At 39.9% G+C, this 13,711-nt stretch overlaps 1 protein-coding gene across 1 annotated transcript in view; it reads right to left on the reverse strand.

Moving 5' to 3' along the window:
- Nucleotides 1–7,813, reverse strand: part of ALPK1 (alpha kinase 1) — a 159,042-nt gene extending 151,229 nt beyond the window's left edge. Inside the window, exon 1 of the mRNA XM_043971670.1 lies at nucleotides 7,709–7,813. The gene's annotated coding sequence lies outside the window, so the exon portion shown is untranslated. The remainder of the gene's footprint in view (nucleotides 1–7,708) is intronic.
- Between the last annotated feature and the right edge of the window lie 5,898 nt (nucleotides 7,814–13,711).

The raw sequence follows: 13,711 nt of genomic DNA on the forward strand, positions 1-13,711 counted from the left end.
ACTATAGTCAAATTTCTACCACCATGGAAGTTTCAAGGCAGGCTATTTTTTACTCTTTTTATTAAAGATACAAGGGAAGTTCACTTGTGGGTGCCAAATTGTGGTTTTAGAGATCTCCGTAGGTCTGTTAGTTACTGAAAAATTAAAAGTAAAATTCTGACTTTTTTCCTAGAAAATATACTTAACTACTTAATTTTTTTCTGCTTTATGACCTAAAGGATTTTAATTTTTATGCCTTCTGTGTTAACATTTGGTGAGGGGGGGTAAGTAATTTTTTTCTATACATACCTTACACTCTGAAGATCAAGAAAAAAATTGCTTTTTAAAAATTTGGTATCTGGCAAGATACCAAAAACCTGTGTATACCATACACATATATGTGTATGACTATGTGTATATACATACATGCATGTATGAGTAAATATGTGTATCTATATATTAAATTTAATCAGATTTTGTCATGTCTATTCCAAGTCCTTTCTTGGCTTTTTTCCAGTTTTCAACACTATTCAATAGCAATATTTTCTCAGTTGAAATTGTATATCCTTATGTCTGTTCCTTGTGACTTGGTGTGCTGACCTGACTTGGGCTGTGGCTTATGGTTATGAGGAAAAGGGTAACCAGTGCAGGAAGTGTATAAGCAAGCAAGCTTTAATGTGGGAAGAGGCATATTCACAATCCAATAGTTAGAAAGAGAGGCTGAGCATTGTGGGACAAGTTGTCGATCTTTGCTTTCTCTCTTTCTCTCTGACTGTCTCTGTTTCTTTCTGCCCCTCTGTTTCCCTCTCTGTCTTTGTCTCTCTCAAGTATAGACTTGTCCCCTTTCTCTGAGTCTTATACTCAGTTTTCATTTTGGCAGGAAAATTTATAAGAGTTTCCATTAAGGTAAATAAGGGTGTGGCTGGTCACAATTAGGTGCTTGGGTAGGACTATTTTTCCTTGGTCTCCAAGCAGTGCTCTCAAAACTAAAAGTTTGGGGCAGGGGCAAGGGGTGTCACAGTGGTTCATCTAACCCCTTTATCTTTGATTTGTCATACTTAGTTTCTACATCTGTGGAATGAGAGGGTTGGAATCAATGTCCTCTAATCTTTTTTCCAGCTTTAAATTTAAATCTAAATCTATGAATCCTTTTGCCAGTCATGGATACCAACAGAGAAAAAATGAATCTACTTAATTCTAATTTTCTTCTATTTTTTCTGCCAAGGAAAATGACTTTTGGATTAGAGAGTCTGGAACAAAGATAGCTAATACTTATGTACAAGAGAAGTTAATACTTCTGTGCAAAGAGATAATAAAAGAACACCATCTATCTTTTTATTAATTCAAGTCACCAGGCCTACATAAACTCTGGTTCTAAAAGAACTGGCAGAGATGACTCCTGAGCCTCTACCAAGGAGCCTTTGAAAGAAGACAGAGAATGCAAGTTACTACTGAATTAGAAGAGAAGAACTGTTGCCTCAGATTTCAAGGGAGGAAAGAGAATGGAACCTGAAAAGTACATGTGTAACCCTGTGAGTTTGGCTTCAATTCCAGGCAAAATTCTTTTGTCTTGTTGTTTTTCAGTTGTGTCTGATTCTTTGTGACCCCGTTTGGGGTTTTCTTGGCAGAAATCCTGGAGTGGTTTGCCATTTTCTTCTCCAGCTCATTTTACAGATGAAACTCAGACCTACAGGGTTAAGTGACTTGCCCAGGATCACACAGCTAGTATGTGTCTGAGGCCAGATTTGAACTGAGGAAGTGGAATTTTTCTGATGCCAGGCCCAGTTTTCTATCCCTGTGCTACCTAGCTGCCCTCGGCAAAATTCTAGCACATATTATTAAAGAGATGGTTAGTGAAAATAAGTGGTGACCACAACAAACAGCATGATCTCATCAAGAATACGTCAGATAGGCTCAGTGGATAGAGCACTGACCCTGGAGTCAGGAGTACCTGAGTACAAATCCGGCCTCAGACACCTAACACTTACTAGCTGTGTGACCCTTGGCAAGTCACTTAACCCCAATTGCCTCACTAAAAAAAAAAAAAAGAAAAAGAAAAAAAAAGAAAACGTCAGATGAGTGTATGGCATGTATGGCAGGAGTAAAGTGCTGTGAATTAAGGCAGAGAGCCAAACCTCTGCCTAAATATTAGGGATTTTTCTAACTGGGGGCTTGGAGCAATTGTGATTATACTTGTACTTTTTTACTTAATATAAACTTCCTAAGGAATCAGAAGGGAAAACCATTCAGACCTGGGGAGCTTTTATGCTGCCCTTTAGACAATTATTTGATCAGAGTGTTACATTTCTACCAAGGGGGGATGCCGAACAGGGAGTCATCTGTGTGCGTTCCACCTTCACCCCCACCCCAATCATATTAGACGCAGGTTTGCAGGATTCTCCCCACACAAGCCCCATCCCTTTTGAGGCCTCCGTGGGGTGTATTGTATAGAACATCCTTCAATCAATCTATTTGAATACGTAAGTTTTGTGCATGGGCTTTCTCCCCACCCTCCAGTCTGATTTACACGGATTTACCACATTATCACTCATCTGGAGAGACATTTGACAACAAACATGGGAATCGAAATGGGTAGAACAGGATCATTTCATTTCAAGGAAAACTCTTACAAACCTAGGTAAATTGCACTAATTCAAACTGGTTCCGAGATTGGGCTAACCCAAATACTTATCAAATTTGTAGATGACACAAGGATGAGAAAAAAGCTCATATTCTACATAACAGAATCAGTATCTAAAAAGTCCATTGATAGGCTAGACCATCCAACTGAATCCGGTAAGCTGAAATAAAATAGGAATAAAGGTAGAGATTTACCTTTGCTCTCCACAAATCGGCATCACAGAACGGGGGTAGACATGACTAGACAATTTGCCTGAAAAAGGATCTGATATTTTAGTGGACTGTAAGGGATAATTGTATGATGTGGTAGCCAAGAAAATTAACACAGTCTTAGGCTGGTTTAAGAGAGGAAGTGAGTTAAAGAGGCAACAGTCTTACTATATTCTGTTCTGGTTAAAGCATATTTGAAACACTTTTTTGTTCTGTATGCCACATTTGTGGAAGGATACTGATATACCAAGTGGCACCCAAAATTAGGCAACCAGGATGGTGAAGGACCTTGAGGTCATAGCATGAAGAAATGGGCTGTGTAGCCTGAAGAAGATTTAGTGAGGGACACAGGACAGGTGCCTTCAAGTATTTGAAGGTCTGTCATGTAGAAAAAACAATGAGGTTTGTTCTGCTTGGCCCAATAGGACAAAATTGATAGGTAGAAGTTATAAAGAACCTCAGCTTGAGGAAAAACTGAAGAATGATAACTTATTATCCAAAAGCAGGGGGCAGCTAGGTGGCGCAGTAGATAAAGCACTGGCCCTGGATTCAGGAGTACCTGAGCTCAAATCGGCCTCAGACACTCGACACTTACTAGCTGTGTGACCCTGGGCAAGTCACTGAACCCCCATTGCCCACAAAAATGAACAAACAAACAAAACAAAACAAAACATAACAAAAACAACCAGACATCCAAAAGGGGAATGGACAGCTTCAGTTGGTCTTTAAGCAAAAGCAGGATGGTCATTTGTCAGGTATATTGGTGAAGGAATTCTCTTCCAGTTACGAGTTAGACCACAAAGTCATTGAGGTTCCTTCTAGCGCTGAAATTCTGCAATTTTGTTCTGCTACCTTTCCAAGATGGGATATTTGAAATAAATCTGTAGCTCTAATGCCAAATAGACACAAAAACTTCTCATATTACAAAAGCTAATACAATATCACACACAAAACCACACTAAAATGACAAAAGCCAGGACAATATCGGTTAACAGCAATTTCTTTCTATCAGAGACTGACAGGACTTGCACATAAAGGTTTTTCTTTATCCATTTCCCTATGTGTCCTTTTCCACACCTAGAATCTGACTCCAGTTATTCCAGTATCCGTTGAGGAAATTCTAAGGGCCTAATTCCCGGTAAGGTCATTGATACTATCATAAAAGTGAATGATAGTTTTTATGATAATTTCTCGTATACTCTAGATAAAAAGATATATGTATGTTGTCGTTCAGTCGTGGCCAACTTTGTAACCTCACCTGGTGTTTTCTTGGCAAAGATACTGAAGTGGTTTGTCATTTCCTTTTCCAGCACATTTTACAGATGAGGAAACTGAGGCAAACAGGTTTAAGTGACTTGCCCAGGGTCATACAGCTAGTTAGTGTCCAAGGAAGGATTTAAACTAAGATGAGAGACACTTGACACTTACTAGCTGTGTGACCTTGGGCAAGTCACCTAACCATCATTGCCCTACAGAAAAAAAACAAAAAAAACAAAAAAAAACCTAAGATGAGTTTTCCAAACTCCAGGCCTGGTGCTTTATCCACTGTACCACCTAGCTGCCTCTGTATGTGGATCTGTGTATATACACATACATATGCAATTATATAATATATTACATAGGATAACATATAATAATATAGACATGTGTGTGTGTGTGTGTGTATATATATATATATATATATATTAGCTTTAAGTCTAGAAAGAGACTAGACTTGTGATTTTGTATTATAAGAAACTTCTGAATAAGGAAACTCCCTTTACAAATGCAGGTCAGCCCTTCTCTGCTTCCTATAGTCTTAGTGAGTTGCCTAGAGTATTAAAAAGTTAAGTGACTTCCCAGAATCACACAGTCTAAATATAAAACAGGAAGGCCACCCCCAACCTATGTCTTCCTGCCAGAAACCTTCTGAAGTGTGTGAATATGAAATATTTATATGTATTTATATATTATATATAAACATATATATGCATGTGTATATGATATATTGTGCATATACATGTGTACATGTCAGAAGGAATGTGGCACACACACATATATACATCTTATATACACACATATATATCATATACACATTTATAAGATACACAGTGTGAATGTATACACGCATATGTAAATCTACTACAAATTAAGAAAACCTGATATATGCAGAATGCTAGACGTAGCAAAAAATAATAATAAAAGCCCATGTTGATGGTCTTGAGGAACATACATATATACATATACATGTGCTGTTCTTATGCATGTACATGTGTGTACATGAATACGCAAATGTCCCCTACCTTGTCACCATCGAGGGGCTTGTGTAGCTCAATGAAACTATAAGCTGTGCCTGCAGGGTTGCCCAAGACAGACAGGTCATAGTGCAGAGCTCTGACGAAAGGTGATGCACTGGACAAGGAAATAGCAAATAATTCTAGTATCTTTGCCAAGAAAACTCCATGGGCAGAATGCTAAGAGATATGCTGTCAGAAGACGAGCCTCACTCAGCTGAACAACAGCAAATATACAACTATTCGTATGCATTTTCCTCAAAGATCTCAACATAGACTTTTATTATTTTTTGCTATCTTTACCATTTCTCTCTTGAGATAGAGATAGATCTATGAAACAAAGTGGAGAATAGTGACTAGAGAGTCATCCTAGAAGTCAGGAAGCCCTGGGATCAGGTTTTGCCTGTGACATGTACTGGCTGTGTGATCCTGGACATGTCACTTAACCTTTTTGTACTCCCACATTGCCACATTGTTGGAGATTCTAAGAAAGTACAGATCCAGACACTTCCAAGAAAACAGGCAACCTATATGAAGAGATGCAGAACAGATCATGCCTTTTGATTCAGAGATCTCACTGTTAGAAGTTTATTTTTTTAGCCACCTTCCCCCATCCCCACCGCAAGAAGGATAAAAGGTCTTTCCTGCACACACACAAAAAATCATTGTTGTTTTATTTGTAGTAGCAAATACAAAAACAAAACAAAAAACTGAAAGCAACTTGTATTTCCAATGATAAATTATGGTATGGTGGTATAACAGTATGCCAACAAATCCTCAAATAACAGAGAAGAATACAAGGAAATTTAGAAAGACCTACACACAATGAAGCAAAGTGAGATCAGCAGAACCACAGCTGTCTAAATATCAACCGCAAATCTACATCTATGTTAATCAACAAATATTTAAGTCCTACGTCAGGCACCATGTCATATGTATATGGGATCCCTCAAAAATATACACACATATATGTATACATATATACATGTAGCTCATTTAGGATACAAATATGCACAGTGCAATCACAGTCCGTGTTTATACAAACACGTGCATATATACACAGGAAATTACCATTTATTCTACTATGTCACACTGTCATATGTGTACACATACATACTTATGTACCTACAAAGGGCAGCTAGGTGGCTACCTCTGATACTTAGTAGCCGTGTGACCGTGGGCAGCCACTTAGCTTCCTCATCTATAAAACGGGGATAAAAATAACCTCTACCTCCCGGAGGTTTTGTGAGGATGAAATGAATTAATAATTGTAAAGCCCTTAACATAGTGCTTTGCATCTACCAAGCACTAAACTGTTATTATAAATAGAAATGTCCATATGTGTATATATGTGTGTGTACATATAAATGTGTGTATATATACATATAAATGTATATATGTGTGTGTACATATAAATTATATATACATAGTATGACATAGTAAATAGAGAGAACTGGCCTTAGACTGAGGAAGACTTGGATTCAAATCCCACCTCTCACACTGGCTGTATGACCCGAAGCAAATGCCCTTCCCTCTCAGTACTCCCAGGCAATTATCTAAAATTACAACATTAGTAGAGGGGGGGGTTCCTCATCTGGAATTTCCCACAATGCCATACCAGGACTGGTCCAAAAAACACATTTATAACAAAGCCAAATGTAACAGAACTTCAGATAAACTTGGAAAGGGACTCCAAGAAAACATTTGTGTCATCTTTTTTTTTGGCCGGGCAATCGGGGTTAAGTGACTTGCCCAGGGTCACACAGCTAGTAAGTGTCAAGTGTCTGAGGCCGGATTTGAACTCAGGTCCTCCTGAATCCAGGGCCCGTGCTTTATCCACTGAGCCACCTAGCCGGAATCATTCATTCTCACCCGTTAAATGCTTATACGTTATTCATAGATTTTTATAGCTGGAAGGCCCCTCCAAAGTCCCTACCTTCTTAAACTGTGGGTCGCGACACCACATGGGGTAGTGTAACTGAATGTGGGGGTCGTGAAAAATCTGGCAACAGTAAAAGGTTATGTATACCCATTTTATGTACCTATATGCCAGGGGTCGTGTAAACGTTTCTCGAGCGAAAAGGGGTCGCGAATGGAAAAAGTTTAAGAAGCCCTGATCTAGTCCAACCCGCTCATTTTACCGATGAAGAAACTGAGGTGCAGAGAGATGATGTGATTTCCCCGGGCCCCCGCAGCTTTGTAAGTTTGTAATAAAATCTTGTTCTCTGCACCCACGCTGCTATCAATGGGTATTAAGTTTATTTTGAAAGCTATGTTAAAAACAAATTTCAGGCTTCTGTGGTTGCAGCGAGGGGACACCACAAACTCAAATAACAGCTGGGATCTAGATCGGGAGCTGCCATGGCCGGAAGCTTCAGCAGTCCCTGTCCAGCCTGGGGATGCGGGAAGAGGAGCCGCGCTGAGATTGGCCGGCCAGATCCTCCGTTAACTTACATACTCTCTAGGGCCAGAGAGCTCACTCTCAGAGGGTTGGGCGAGGGGTGGGGGATAGGGAGGAAGTCAAATGCCAACCGTCTGGTCAGTACTTTAGGACTAATCTGATGCACACAGATTTACAGAAAAGAGATGTAGAAGCGAATACTTACCTTCGTCTCTGAGAAGAATATTAAGCAATAAATCAGGGATTTGGTGTACATTGCTATGACCCGGCTACAAATATTCAGTTTCTTAAAAACAGTTCCAGTTCCAGGAAGTAGAGAGAAGAGGGGGAAAAAAAAACCCAACCCAGAGAACAGACATTGGCTCAGCTAAGGATTGTGTAACTTTAGGGACTTTCAACAGCAGCCAGACTTGCAGGATTATACCTCCTCAAATTAAGCTGTTTCGGTAAAAGGAATTCTGGGAGTTGTATTTCTTATGGCCAGCCAGAAAACAAGCATTTATTAAGCGCTTGCTATGTGCCACTCAATGAGCTCAGTCCTGTGAATATAAAGAAAGCCGTAAAAGTCATTGCCATCTGGGAGCTCAGTCTTTTTTTTTTTTACTGAATGCATCTCTTTATTTTTTCAATATTTTAAAATTTTATTTCGTTAAATATTTCCCAATTACATGTAATTTTTTAAACATTCATTTTCTACAGTTTTGAGTTCCAAGTTCTTTCCCTCCTTAGCATCCCTCCTCTCTCCTTGAGAAGGCAAGTAATTTTATATCAATTTTATACATGGGAAGTCATGCAAAATATATTGTATACTAACCATGTTGCAAAAGGAAACACAGGCAAAAAAGAAAAAAATTAAAGGTTTAAAAATGTTTCGATCTGCACTAATTTTACTAGTTTATTAGCTTTCTCTCTGGAAGTGAATAGCATTTTCATCATGGATCCCTTGGAATTGTCTTGATTGGAGTACCTAAGTCTTTTACAGTTGATCATCATACAATATTGCTGTTACTGTATACACTGTCCTTCTGGTTCTCATATAAGTCTTCCCACATTTTCCTGAAACCATCCTGCTCGTCATTTCTTCCATTACAATCATATACCACAGCTGGTTCAGCCATTCTCCAGTTGATGGATCCCCTCAATGAACAATTGTTTGCTACCAAAAGTAGAGCTGCTTAAATATTTTTTGTCCAATAGGTCCTTTTCCCCTTTCGTTGATCTCTTTGGGATATAGCCCTAGTAATAGTATTGCTGAGGCAAAGGAGAGCTTGCATTTTAATGAGGGAGTCTTGGGTGAAATCCTACTTTCTGCAAAAAACTTCTCCTACTCTTCCTTAATCTTCTCTCTGTTGGTTATTTCTAAGCTATCTTATATGTACTTTGTTTGTTATGTAGTTACTGGAATGTTGTCTTTCCGCATTACACCATGAGTTCCTTGAGAGCAGGGACTATCTTTTTACCTTTCTCTGTATCCTGAGCATTTAGCACAGCACATAACAAATTGTTATTATTTTTAATTATCAGCTAAGTGTTGTGTGACCCTGGGCAAGTCACTTAACCCTCATTGCTCAGCCCCCCCCCCAATTATCAGCTAGGTGTTTATATGCTTTTTTTTTATTTAAATTTTTTATTTTTTAGGGAGGCAGTTGGGGTTAAGTGACTTGCCCAGGGTCACACAGCAAGTAAGTGTTAAGTGTCAAAGGCCGGATTTGAACTCAGGTACTCCTGACTCCAGGGCCAGTGCTTTATCCACTGTGCCACCTAGCTGCCCCATGCTTAATTCTTAATAAATGTTGACTAACTGACTGATTTGGGGAGGGAAAAGACTGAGGCAGGCACTGAACTCATTGAGAAAGGAAGGAGGACATCTTGGGGTGGGGGGGATCTATAAAGAACACAAAAGCCTCCTTTCCCTTAAAGAGAGCAAGATTAAAGACCATATTAAAAATTAGATTTTTTTCAGTAATCAGAATTTCCTTTTGGACTATGTTAGAGCTTCCTATCGTGGATCTTTTCTAGATTATTTTTTATAACTTGAGAAACGGTCCTGCCCTCAGGCTGATGCTCTTCTCCAGCGGGGTAAACCTGGGAGTCTATGGGGCTTCACAATTTTCTGATAGATTTAGAAGTTAAGTGTTTTGCCCAACTTCATACAAGTGGCAAATGGCAAGGCCAAGATTAAAATCCAGACCATTTGACTACCAATTTAGTATTCATTAATCTGTACCAACCAATTTTCTACTGGAATAAATAGTATTCCACTGGAAATATCAGTAGACTTTGAGTAACAAGTGATGAGTTCAAATCCTGACTCTGTTACTTACTTTTTGTGTGAATTTGGGCAAATCTCATCTGCCTAATGAGGAAGTTGGACAAGAGAGCCTTGCAGCCCCTCCTGGCTCTAAATCTATGATCTTATGATCTTAATTCTAGGAATCAAGTTGCAAATTATTCCATTCTTTCCCCTCCCCGCCCCCCACCCCCACCAAACTGCAGTCCTACTATTTTCCCAAGAACATTCTTAAAGGAAATTTCTCAGCAGCATGAGCTAAGCAAACTATTATTTCAGCAATGTTAAAAGTCCAGCCTGCTCCCAAAGTACTTCTTCCACTGCCACAGTGCCCAAAATGATCACTATTAGAGCTACTCTTTTAGGTTAACACTTTGTCAACTTAGCCTGGATTTTAGTTCAACTTTGTTCTTCAGAGGAATAACCCACTAGCACTCATTAAACACATTAATAGAGGTTCATCTATGATATTGGTCAATTGAAATGGCAGAACTTAGTGGACATTTGTCTCAATGATAGCTTTTAGAGGTCTAGAGCTCTCAACCACTTTCAACTTTTGTGAACCTCGGTCATTTTAAAAGTGAAAATACAAAATGTGACACCCCAGAAAGTGAAATATACATTGCATTTTTTCCACTTAATAATTGCTTTCTTGGCCCTTTTCTTTGTATAAATTATTGAAGAAAAATCAAGCTTTTGTACAAAATCATAATAGGCATTAATTATAACAAAACCATTAATTCCTTCATCTCAGAGTTGGATGAAGGGTGGTGGTTCTTTATCTGCCATATTTGAGGCCTCTTTTGAGGCTGAGTTCCAAGTGAAGATCAAGAGAAGTCTGGGAGGGGGCAGCTAGGTGGCATACTAGACAGAACACTGGTCCTGGAATCAGGACAATCCAAGTTCAAATCCAGCCTCAGACACTTTCTAGCTTTGTGACCCTGGGCAAGTCACTTAACCCCAAATGCAAAGGAAGGAAGGAAGGAAGGAAAATCTGGAGCCTGGATTCATGCAGAGGAGGGCAGGTCTGGATAAGATGCTGCAGAAAGAAGCCCAGGACATCCAGGAATTGGCATAAGGCTCAGTGGACTGTGAGGGGGCCAGTGCCTGCCTGAAGCTGATGGAAATGGGAAATCTGTCCTCAAGAACTTTATCCAAGATAAATATAAAAAACAAGAATGCCCCCCAAATCTTACCTATTTAACAATTATAATTTTAGCTACATTATGAGTCGTGTATGGTGGAAGGCACCCTGGCCTTGGAGTCAAATGACAGGGTTTTGAATCTTTTCTCTGACAAATACTAGCTAATCCTTTACCTCTCTGGACCTCAACTTCCACAACTTTGAAATGGGCCATCCAACTCTTAACATACTAGGGCTTTTGAGGGTTAACCTAGGGACCTAACCACCATTTATAGAGTTGTTTCTGTGAGAAAAAGCATTCTACATTCCAGACAAGTGACTTCAGATGAACTCTTAAACATAAAATCTTCATTAACTTGGATATACGTCAAAGAAATTTGACTTTGTGAAGAATAGCAGTACAATTTTACCTTACCACTAATTACATGTAGAATAAATTAATAAATGTGATAATAAATACAATCAATAATAAAATTAATGTGTATTTTTAAAATTTCAAAATATTCAGAATTGAATATTAATATAATTAATATAATTGAATATTAAGCACTTACTGTCTCCCCATGTGTCAGGCTCTTTTAGTCTCCTTCCTTTGCACAGGGTCTGGCACTTAATATAGGTTTATTGGCTGACTCGTTGATTCTGTGATGATGCCCTGTGGCAATGTTTTGGATGTTTCTTTATATCACCAGCAGCTAGCAGTGTCTGGCATATAGTAAGTCATTAATAAAAATTCATTCATTCTTTAGTACCTAGCACAGTGCCTGACACATGGGTAGATAGTAAGTGCTTAATAAATGCTTGTTGATTGATTTAGCCCATACTGCCTCTATGCCCAATGCTCTTGTTCACTTTTCTTTACTTGTGTGAATGTGGTGAAGGGGTGTTCAGGTGTGAGGGCTTACTGAGCCCTTTTTAGAGCTTCATCCACTTTCATCCAACACTCACCAGTGGCCACACCCTGGTAAACCATCTTGGCAGATGGGCAAAACCAGGTTGAGGGTAACCAGCAGGTATCAAATGCATCGGTGAGTCAGTGGGATATCTGCTCCAAGTTCGTGAAGACTTTCCCTGGCACAATGGGTGGATGAGAATAATTTGTTCCAATGGTCATGGAGGTGGTCAAAGCAGATCCTGTGGAGGGTCTAGAGTTTGGTCAGATGTTCAAGATGCCAAAGTCATCTAGTGCATCCTAGGCCATCACCAATCGTCTTGACTTTTGTCCTGCCACTGGACTTTGATGACTTAGGAAAAGCGAGTGAGGCTGACAGCTTTATGCAACTCTGCTTCACTTAAATCCAATCCACACTCAAGTCAAGACATTACTCATGATGTCAGTGGTACTCTTTGAGAATGAAGGATGACCCCCCTCCCCCAAAAAAAGAGAGAATGAGGGATGAACAACAACATTCCTCTCTCCTGTTTCTCCTATCAGTCTGACTCTTCTTTTTTAAATTCTCTCCTTTTTTAAACCAATCTACTTCTTTCCCTTTAATTGTGGATCTACCCCCACTCTCTATAAAATGCTCCAATAGCCCATGCATCTCAAATAGCCTCTGACAACTGAAGCCCAACTCCTGGCCTTCTCGTGGCAGAACTGTTTCCACTAACAGGAGAAGGGGCAAAGGCGAGTCATTGGCGCCTTAAAACCAATTGCTTCGAGCAGGTGGGGCTTGTCAGCCTTGGCAGGCAACTCGCCTAGGGGAAGGAACCCTGATTTTAAACCTCCGATGCCTTGCAGCTATACCCATATATGGGAAAGCCTTCGAGTGTTAACCCTGAGGAAAAATCAGGAGTCAGAGTCCCTTAGGCAGTTGGATGTTGGACATCACATCCCTCTGGCAACTCCTGTGGTGGCACTGGTGCCAAACTGTACTGGCTCTGCCTCTCCTTTAGATCCACCAATGTCGCGGAGAGGGAAAACCTGCTGCATAGGCAATTGATCCACCCAGGCCAGCGCCCTGGAGAGGACACTCCAGCTACTCCTCATGGGGTAGATACAACACGGGATGCAGCAGTTACTGGTTATAAGTCACTCAGGAGCTGCGGATCCCTTATCGGACTGCACAGCTACACTGTGGCCCGTGGCTCTTCAAGGTGCTGATCCATGGTTGTCCACGACTGGTGGAGGCCTACCTACCCCCAAAACTGTCTCTGCCTTTGTTTTCTCTCTTCCTCCTCCTCTCCCTCCTTTCCCTCACCCCCTCTCAATTATCTATGTTTATAGCATAAATGAAATTGTCACCGCTATACAGGCGAACTCCAAATCTACATACCCATCCTCAAACATGCCCCTGCCACCAGTCCCAGATTTCCAGCTGCCCATTGTATCTCTCCACCTGGACGGCCTAACAGCACTTGAGAGCCAACATGTGTAACACTGAGCACATCACTCTGTTCCCAAAACCTGCCCCTTCTTCCATCTTTCCTTGTATCAAATTTGTGCCTACATGTTCTCCTAGAAGGCAGGGAGATTCATTATATTTTTCATCTTAGAATCCCTAGCGTTGTGACATGAGCACAGTAGGTTTGATATCGATTGAATTGTTGAATCATAGATAGAGTCACCTGAAAGTCTGCAAATACTTTGGATATGTGTATGTGTGTATGTTTATATATGTATGTATGTATATATATACACATCCATAAAATAAATTCCTAGAGGAAAGAGATTACTTCATTTTGATTTCATATCCCCAGTATTTAGTGTAGTGCCTTACACATAGTAGGGATAGAGTAAGGGACTGGGCCTATGATTTCATTCGTATAAGGAA

Source organism: Dromiciops gliroides, chromosome 6 (genome assembly GCF_019393635.1).
Source record: "Dromiciops gliroides isolate mDroGli1 chromosome 6, mDroGli1.pri, whole genome shotgun sequence".
NCBI lineage: Eukaryota > Metazoa > Chordata > Mammalia > Microbiotheria > Microbiotheriidae > Dromiciops > Dromiciops gliroides.